At 37.0% G+C, this 8,700-nt stretch overlaps 1 protein-coding gene across 16 annotated transcripts in view; it reads right to left on the bottom strand.

Annotated features, from left to right (window-relative positions):
* The window catches only part of NETO1 (neuropilin and tolloid like 1), a 78,919-nt gene that overhangs the window by 17,310 nt on the left and 52,909 nt on the right, over positions 1 to 8,700 (bottom strand). The gene's annotated exons all lie outside the window — the stretch shown is intronic.

The following is an 8,700-nucleotide window of genomic DNA, read 5'->3' as shown; positions in this document are numbered from 1 at the left end:
AAATAAAATAAAATAAAATAAAATAAAATAAAATAAAATAAAATAAATAAAAAAAAAAAAGGACATGTACATGAGGTGGAAGCAGAGTCAAGTGACCCAAGTGGGAGCATAGGAGCATAGACCAAGCATAGAGGGAAACAGCTAAGAAAGCTGAAGTCCATCTGATGTTGAATCTGGCAAGGACTGTGAAAGACAACAAAAATTTGGTATGGGTATACCGAAGGTATACCTATACAGGTATATACCTATACAGGTATATTCACTGCCGAAGGAAGGTGAGGGAAAATGTGTGTGTGATGCTGAATGGGGCATGGGACCTGTTGACAGGAGATATGGAAAAGGATAAGGTACTAACTGCCTTCTTCTTCTCCATCTTTTTTGGTGGATTTGCCCTTTGGAGTTCCAGGCACTTGAGATGAAGGAGACAGTCTGGAACAAGCAGGACTTACCCTCAGTGGAGGAGGACCAGGTCAGAGAACAAAAAACAAACTGTACAGGCATGAATCCATGGACCCTGGACTTGTGGGATACCCACAGAAGTTGGCTGATGTTTTCTTGATTATCTCTGGAAGTTCATGGCCATAGAGAGAAGTTCCTAAGAACTTGAAGAAAGCAGATGTCTCCGTTGTCTTTGAGAAAGGCAAGAAAGAGAATCCTGAGAGCTACAGGTTGTTCAGTTTCAACTTAATCCCTGGAAACATGATGGAGCAAATTATCCTGGAAGCCATTTCCAAACAAATGAAGGACAAGAAGGGAGTAGTCTGCATAGACTCATGACATAAGTCAACAGTGACATGAGTAGTCAGTGCACACTTGCAGTCCAGAAGGCCAACTGCATCCTGGGCTGCCTCATAAGAGGAATGGCCAGCAGGTCAATGGAGGTGATTATCCCCCTCTACTCAGCCCTTGTGAGGCCCCACTTGCATCCAGGTCTGGGTCCCCACCACAAAAATGATGTTAACCTGTTAGAGCGGGTCCAGAGGAGGGCCACAAATATGATCAGAGGGCTCGAGCACCTCTCCTACAAAGACAGGCTGAGAGAGCTGGTGCTTTTCAGCCTACAGAAGAGAAGGCTCCGGGGTGATCTCGTCACAGCCTTTCAATACTTAAAGGGGTCTTATAAAAAGGATGGAAAAGAACTCTTTACTAGGGTAGATAATGATAGGACAAGGGGGAATTACTTTAAACTAAAAGAGGGGAAATTTAGATTAGAGATTAGAATGAAATTTTTCACTCAGAGGGTAGTGAGGCAGTGGAACAGGTTGCCCAGAGAGGTTGTGGATGCCCCATCCCTGGAGGTGTTAAAGGCCAGGTTGGATGAGGCTCTGGGCAACCTGGTCTGGTGGGATGTCCCTGCCTATGGCATGGGGATTGGAACTAGGTGGTCTTTATGGTCCCTTCCAACCCAGGCCATTCTGTGATTTTATGATTCCATGACCAAATCTGGCTGAGCAGCCAGGCTCAAAAAAGTGATCAAAAAAATAGAATGAAGTCCAGCTGGAGGCCAGTCGCTAATGTTTTAGCACAGGGGTCAATTCTATAGCCAGTGCTGTTTAACTCCTTCATTAATATCCTGGATGATGGGGCAGAGTATACCCTCAGCAAGTTTGCAGACAATGCAGACCTATGAGGACTGGTTAATAGAACAGTTGGTTGGACAGCCATAGAAAGGGACCTTATCATGCTGGAGAAATATGTCTATAGTAAGCACATGCGTTTCAACAGTGAAATACAAAGTTCTGCAACTGGGGAGGAATAACCCCATGAACCACTAAGTCCTGGGGAATGACAGACTGGAAAGCAAGTTTGCAGAAAAAGTGCTGGTGTACAGTAATATTACCATGAGCCAGCACTGTGCCCCTGTGACAAAGACACATTATCATAGAAAAAAAAAAGAAAGATCATTGCCAGCAGGTGAAGAGATGTAATCCTTCCCCTCTACTCAGCCCTGGTGAATCACATCTGCAGTGTTTGGTCCAGTTCTGGGCTCCCCAGCACAAGAAAGACATGGACATACTGGAGTCAGTCTAACAAAAGGCCACAAAGATGATCAAAGACTTGGATAACCTGACATATGAGGAAAGCCTAGGAAAGCTAGGACTGGTCAGACTGGAGAAGAGAAGGCTCAGGGGAGATCTTGTCAATGTGTACAAATACCTGACAGACCAGAGTAAAGAATACAGAGCTAGGATCTTCTCAGTGGAGCCTAGTGACAAGACAAAAAAAGGCAATGAGCATTAAATAAAATGCAGGAAATATTGCTTATACACAATAACACACTTTTTTACTTTGTGGCTTGTCATTCACAGGGCAAGATTTGGTTTCTCTGAGAGGTTGTGAAGACTGTGTTGGGGGTATTGAAAACCCAACAGGATGCAGACCCACAGCCCTCAAGAAAGAAAGTCCAAACCTCAAAGTCTGTTCCAACCTCAGCCATTCTGTCTCTCTCTGAAAAGATGGCTACATAGTTAGATCAAAAGTTACAGCTTAGATCACACAACCACATTTATTTTTACTGTGCCCTAAAGCAGCCTTGAATTAAAATCTACCAAGGTACTGGCCTAGAAAAAAGGTAACATATTCAGCACAATGAACAATGTATAATGATAATAAAAGAAGTGAGCAAATTTTAATTATTCATATAACTCACATTGGTGTATTTTAACTACAGTAAGTTTTTCATAAAATATCAGATTTTTACAGCATGAAATATTTTAATTTAATTAAAGTGCCAATAATATATATATATATATACACACACCAAAAGGTCTTTTTCCAATTTGGATTTGAATCATATATTATTTTATTGTAAAATTATGCTATATATAAAATTATATAGAGAGAGACCCATATATACATATAAACCTTCAAAACCTTTCCCTTTATTTTGAATGTTCTTTAAATTTTTCATATCTGTGTGTAGGGATAACTGGTATCTTAATACACAAACAGATATTTTAGTTACGGAAAAAATAGTGTCTTCTGCTTTTCAACAAGTGTTTATACTGAACACAAGATGGAGCACTTATCCTAGAACATATATAAGCAAGTGTGTTAACAGGAGTGGAGTTGGTAACCCAGTGAATTTTTCAGATTTAGTAAACCTATAATTTAAAAAAAATCCTAGACTAATTATATTATTTATGTTTCCTGACTTGTAAATATATTTTTGTTTCTAATGGGGACAAACTAGGAGATTAGAGGATTGTTACAATAATCATATTTCCAGTTACCATCCCAGTATTCAAAAAAAAAAAAAAAAAAGAGCCAATGGAGTTGTCTATATCTTATTACTATTAGAATGTTCTGGGAATGCACATGGAGTTTATAATCCATACTTTTTCATTTACTAATGAAAAATGATCAGAACTTCTTTTAATCCTGAATAGCCCTAAGGCAGAGGAACATAAAGAGCATTAATAGTTCCTCCATATGTCATGCTTACAAAGTAATATGAAATAAAAATTTGTATATTTTTTTCCAATACAATACTGCTTTCGCTAGGGCAGTAAAATAAATAATTGCAAGTAATATATGGCCATTTATAAAATAAAATAGCAATATTTATACAGCACTGTAGCAAACATTATTTGTGCTATTAATAATTATTATATTGTGATGTAGTGGCATTAATAACAAAATACATTATCGGTGTGTGTGTGCTGTGCATAATTTCAGGGAGTGAGGGTATAAAATGCAGACAGCGTGGTGTAAAAATAGTTTTCAATGATGAAGCAAAAGCTGACTTTCTGTGGACCTGGTGTGAAGCTTAGCGGTTCTACTTCAGCCTTCCCTAGTTATTTACACTGTTTCTAAGCACCATTTAGAGTTAGCATTAACTCCATACCTTCTGTCTGAGGTGTGCATTAGATCTGAGCAAGCTAGCTTGGGTGTCTATGTCTCACTTCACTGAACTTTGTGGGCTTGCCCTTTTAGTACATTTCAGGGTAGGGATTTCAATCCTGGGCTCTTTAATCTTAGATGAATGCCCTATTCTACTTACTATTTTCAGGCTTCTCTATCTCCACCCCTTCCATTCTTGTCATAACATTTCTTGAGAGGTGTTGCTTTCTCCTGAGGGTGAATGGGAAAATTCTGAAGTCTGAAAAATGGTTAGATGTGAAAAATAATTTCCACTGAATTCATTACATATTTCACATCTACTCCTCATCTTCTCAAGATGACTTATTGCATCACACTCTGCACGTTAATTCTTTAGGCATAGATCATTTGGAATTTCCCACTGTTCCTAACTGAAAAATAGAGCTTTCTTTTCTTCACAAGAGAAAGAAAGAAGAAATTCTTCAGACGTTCCTCAAATCATCCTTGAAACAGAAGAAATTTTCTCTCAGCCTCCCCAAGGAAAAGTCCATCAGTCATGATGACAGACAGTTTCACTTACTTTCTTAAAATAATAAAATTATTACAATGGTTTTAGTAATGCACACTAAGTTGTGTTATCTGAAGTAAAATTACATATCTTTTCATTTGCCACTAATGAAAAAATCTTATTAAAATATAACTATTAGATACTTGAATATGGAATGTGTTTAATTCTGAATTTTCCTCTTCAGCCACCTTCAGACAACTCTGTTCAAAATAAATACAATGTTTTCTGAGTGTTAATACCAGACACATGTCAATATGAGATCAGCAGAGACTATCAGCTCAGTAGTGTGTGCTCAGAGCTCCATTCAATGTTCAATTTATACACTCCAGGCACCACAGACACCTATTTTGTTCAGGAACAGAGGCATAGGGTTGCTTAGACAGTGAGGGTTTTTACTACAGATAGCTGTAGATATAACAGAGGGGCAGAAAATCACAGATGAGTATTCACCATTAAGGAGGCAATCACAATGATTTCTTTAATATATGTGTGTGGAAGCAGGGAACAAAAACAAGAAGGCTGTAATCTATTTACACTCTTAAATCCTTCCAAGTGGAAACTATCTCTTTACATGTATTGCACTTATTGCATGGCTGTTCCTTTTCTCAGTTGTTCCTTTTGCATTATCACAATAAACACAGCCATTAATATTGAATGCCTGCAGAGCCTTTTCTCCCTTAGAAAATTGCCCATGCTGGGATGATCATCTTTAGGGATTCTGGCTGTAAATAAGGACTTGACTGCTGTTCCTCTATAAAGCTGTGCGCTACTCTTCTAAACATAGCGTTCGATTTCTATTTAAATATAGGTTTTGTTAATAAAAAGAAAGGAATCATAATAGAATTTGTACTCCTTTAAGAAAACATGAGATAGGGCTTTAAAAACATCCTTAAAGCTCAAAGTGGCAACAAAATAAGAGAAGGAATAATATCCCCCCCACACTTAAAAAAAAAAAAAAAAAAAAAAGTTGTGGATATAGAGGGAAGTAGTGCTACCAAATAACTGTCAGAGGTGAGAGAATAAGCATCTTGTGTGCTCTGCATATAGAGGGATTTTCTCTTATCCTCTATGCCCTGGTTTTATGAAACTGCTTTTTAAAGCATAGGTGTGCCTGCTCAGGAACAGCTCTTTGAAGAAGTTTTAAGTGTAGCATGTCTGTCATTAATCAGGCTGGAGACTGGTGTCACAGACATGGAAAGTGAAATGAACAGTTAGTAGGTAAAAAAACAAAGACTCATTTTCAAGTCCTCTTAACAAGTGAATATATGCCTTTTGATGATACCAATTTTCTTTTTTCCTTTTTTTTTTTTTTTCCTTTTTCTGATTCTTAAATTAATGTATTTGTTATTTGAAATCTATTGTAGACAGTGACTACCATACTACCATACAGAAAAGTATGAAGTAAATGCATATGATTACAGGTTGTATAAAAGATTGAAAAGGTAAGGGCATGAACAGAACAGAAATATATATATATATATATATTTGGAATTGCTGATAATACTGATCACAAAATATCTGTCATCATTGTACCTTATCATCTATTAATAATTATTTGTTTGCTAAAAATTGATTAGAGCTCTACTGCTATTTTCATGATGTAAGAATCATTACTGATTTTCTGGAGTAGTAAATTTAACAATTTCTTGATTATATGCCTGTTCTTTCTTGAGATATAAACCACTAGTGGTTTGGAAACTTGTAAGACCACTTCTTAGAGGAAAAGAAAAAAAAATCTACATATATTTCAGATGAAATTGGAGAGCGCTGATCAAACCATATGAAAATAATCATATAAGAAATCTCTTTAAGATTTCTCTGTTCTACACAAATGTCAAGTCCCAGGAAACAGCTCTGTAACAAGAATTAACACTGAACAGACTTAGACAGAAAGGAAAGATTCCTGAGGCTAAATAGCCTGTTTCTGTTTCCACAAAACAAACAAAAACATCCCACACTTCCAATTCACAGAGCTTTGTTTAACAGAGATCTACAGTGGACTCACAGTCTCACTTAACTCTACAGACAGTACCCCACACTAAGGAGAGGAACTTGAGGAGCTACACACCTCCTGGTCATTACCACAGCAATAAAAAAGAACGTTTACTTTGTCACTCTTTCACAGCATTTTTTTTTTTATTTTTTATTTATCCCCCTCCCCCACCCCCCCCCGGCTCTAAATGAATAAACTAGCTTTTTTCCCCCTTTCTTGGTCTCTACATTTTTGCAGGGACACAGTGAAACAAGCAAGCAATTAGTAAATATAAAAGGATGATTAGCTAGCTAGGCAGTAGGATGAATCATTACCTAGGTATTAGGAATAGAATAGATTAGTTACTCAATATTATCTGTTAGTCAAGGAAGAAGTAGTCTGAGTCTGTAAGATATACTATCAGGAGCCAAGAGGTGAAGAATAGGTGAAAACTAAGTAACAAAAACTTGCCAGACATCCCGTCTCGGGTAGGAAACAGATGGACAACAAGGACACCAATTAGCTCAGACTGATAAGGACATTACAAACTTGCAAAATCACTACATTCTCATAAAGGGTGAAAAGTATACTATGAGGAAGACATACGGCCTTCCTCCCAAAGACCACTGCCCACGTCCTTAAGACCCCTGCCCACAATTCTTGGAAGAATCTGCACAAGTGCAAAGGACTGATAAGCTAATTAGCATAAGAAGCGTGAGTAGGCGGGTTTAGGTAATGAATATGTATAGGCGTTAATTGAATATTCGTAGTTCTGCTGTATAAATATGAGATAGTTTGTCATTTCGGGTATGCACGTTAGGTGGAAGGATCCCTTGTGCATCCAGTGCTGTCAATAAAGAATATTTTGTCACTAAGAAGAATTTTTGACTTCGTTCTTTAAATCAACAGGTGTCTGTTGCTTGATGCTTATCTCCCTGAATGAAGTCTGACATTCCTTCTTTTCCACGCAGATGATCTAATTATTCCCACACATTACTGAAAGACCTCACAGTTTGCATGCTATGTGCTGTGTCTCACTGTGCTCAGACTGGACATCTGTTCTACCTTACTTTTTACAGTCAACACCAGCTTGCAGTATAGGACAGAACTTATGGACAGCTGACATGGCATAGAAAGTACAGTTGTCATCACTTTTAAACCTTTAACATCAACTTACAGCATTAAAAACACAGATGCAGTTTCCCCTAATATTTATGATCAGGCTGTGTAGACATCTCAAAGTACAATTTCACCCTTTGTAAATTTACAGCTTTTAGTCTGCAACAACTTTGCACAGTAGAATTACAGAAGACACATCATGTTAATATTTTTAACCTCTCAGTCAGAATACATTATAAAACATTAGCTGTTTACAAGAACAGAGTAGCTCATAAGCTGTAGTATGTCAAATAACCATATTAGGAATGCTATGAGGAAAAAAAAAAAAAAAAAAAAAACATTATCTGTCCTTATTTTCTTTTAAAATATGAAGCCTTGCAAACACACACTTATGCAAACCCTCATCTCAAGTTAGTCATCATAGTGTTTCGCTCTCCAATTCTTTTAATGCTGTGAACCTCTAGAGTATATGCAGTTGTTTCTAAGGTAACAGATCAGGATGCTTTGTGAAGAAAAAAATTTAAAAAAATAAAAATCAGATCTTGAATATTCAAGACAACTCCAGTTGCAGAAATGAGAAAAGGACAGTTTCATCTCAATTGAGGGTTCTCAGTATCATTTAGACCCTGGCCTGATTTGCAGACAAGAAAAACATAACCCACCCTAAGGCTGCAGTGTGAGACTACAGAAGCATATGCAGTTTCAAGCATGCAAAGTGTCAGAATTTTTTTAATCCGAGCCATAATTAAGGAATTATGGAGGCTGTTCTCAACAGTCTCATTGCCTCATTGCAGGGTGCACACACACAGAATACAGATGAAGAATATGCTTGGTAGGAGTGTGCCTTCAATTCAGCAACTCACAGTCACACAGAAATCTTCCTGTGAAACTTGTGATGCATAAGTAAAACAAAACAAAACAAACAAACAAAAAAATGAAACAGCATATGAAAATAAATGCTTCTACTTTTTTTCTGAAGGGACCATCTATGCATTGTTTCTATTAAAGAAAACAAACCAGTATCTTTCACAGGTGATTAACTGAATTAATCATTTTCAGTAAATGAGATTATTGGGTTTGATGGGGTTTTGTTTGTTTTTCAAATTGGCAATAAGTAGCTTTTTCTTTTCTTTTCTTTTCTTTTCTTTTCTTTTCTTTTCTTTTCTTTTCTTTTCTTTTCTTTTCTTTTCTTTTCTTTTCTTTTCTTTTCTTTTCTTAT

Source organism: Oxyura jamaicensis, chromosome 2 (assembly GCF_011077185.1).
Source record: "Oxyura jamaicensis isolate SHBP4307 breed ruddy duck chromosome 2, BPBGC_Ojam_1.0, whole genome shotgun sequence".
Lineage (NCBI taxonomy): Eukaryota > Metazoa > Chordata > Aves > Anseriformes > Anatidae > Oxyura > Oxyura jamaicensis.
Note: the sequence above shows the minus strand (reverse complement) of the source record. Positions and strands in the feature narration are given on the sequence as shown.